The sequence below is a fragment of the Rattus norvegicus genome, chromosome 3, assembly GCF_021556685.1.
Source record: "Rattus norvegicus strain SHRSP/BbbUtx chromosome 3, alternate assembly SHRSP_T2T, whole genome shotgun sequence".
NCBI classification, from domain to species: Eukaryota; Metazoa; Chordata; class Mammalia; order Rodentia; family Muridae; genus Rattus; species Rattus norvegicus.
In genome coordinates this window covers 116,231,078-116,232,375 of record NC_141536.1, presented here as the reverse complement: position 1 = coordinate 116,232,375, position 1,298 = coordinate 116,231,078, and positions in this window count along the sequence as shown.

Below are 1,298 nucleotides of genomic sequence, written 5' to 3'. Positions count from 1 at the left end.
TCTCTGTTTGTTGTTCTCTTTATTATTGTGGTGATGGCTTTAGTAAGACGTGGAGTTTCTCTGGGAAGATACTGATAGACACCCCAAGAGATGCATTGTTACCCTGGATAGAGGATCTGATGTGATCTCATGAGGAGGTGGATGTTTCGCTGAGGAAAGCAGATCCACCTCTCAAGATCAGGCTTATACCACCAAGACTCTTCAAACTCACCTAGAGAGTCTCCCGGCCAGAGACGGAGCCCTCTGTGAGAAGTAGATCCATCCCTGCCAGCATGCAGCCAGCTCAGACGGTCGCTTAGTGACCACAAGACTTGTAGAAGCATTAAAATCACTGAGCTAGAGTCTGAAGCCAGGCCCTCCATCGAGAAGGAACTTGCCTCAGACCTCAGACTCCAACTTCAGTCCTCACAGGCCTTAGGTGGGGCCTGCAGTGCCAGACTCTGGAATGGCTCCCTTCTCTGGGCCTTCTCCTTCCCAGGCCTAAGAATTAGCTTGATTGAGCACTGGCTTCACTTCTCAGAACCATCGTTTGCTGCTGAAGCAGTTACCCTCTTATCACCAGTTCCTTGCAAGATGTCTGGCCATCCCTCCCAGACACAGTACAGATACTCTTAGTATCTGAAAATGTTTAATTTCCAGAGGACTGATTGGAGTGTTTTCAAAGCCCGATCAAACTAAATAGAGCCTTCCAGTCACGATGCTACACCTACAGCAAACGCTTGCTAGATATTAGAGTTCTCATTACTGAATGGATCTTCCTGACAGAGGGGCAGGGAGAGAGCAGGGAGAAAGGAGGCAAGGCCTTAACTACCTGGGAGGCAAGTCTCCTGGGAACTGTGACAGAAAGTGGGCCTTTGTGTGGGTGTGGCTCTTGTGTGGGGCTAAGGGATGGCTTTTAGGGGGAATTATTAGTGTGACTCTTGAAAGCTGAGATGATCTGTGCCACCACTCTATCACTGTACAGAATGGCTAAGCCAGGAGACAAGGGGGAGACGCACTTAGCAGTCCTTGCGGCCAAGGAACTCTGCCGAGTCATCTGTAAATAGAAAAGATTCGGCACGTGTTATTTCTAAGAGCTCCTCCATGGAGGAGAGAGTCATGCCTCAGTCAGAACCATGAAATACCCTCCCCGCACTCACTTGGAAAGAGCTGCCAATGGAGCTGATGAAAACATAAGCTGCGAGTCCAAGGTCTGAGGTTAAGCATCTTGTTTACTGTGTAGACAAAAACCTTCCAGAAAACAGTTCCAGCACAAAATGAACGAGGTCGAATTGTATCGATAGGATGACCGTGGCTAA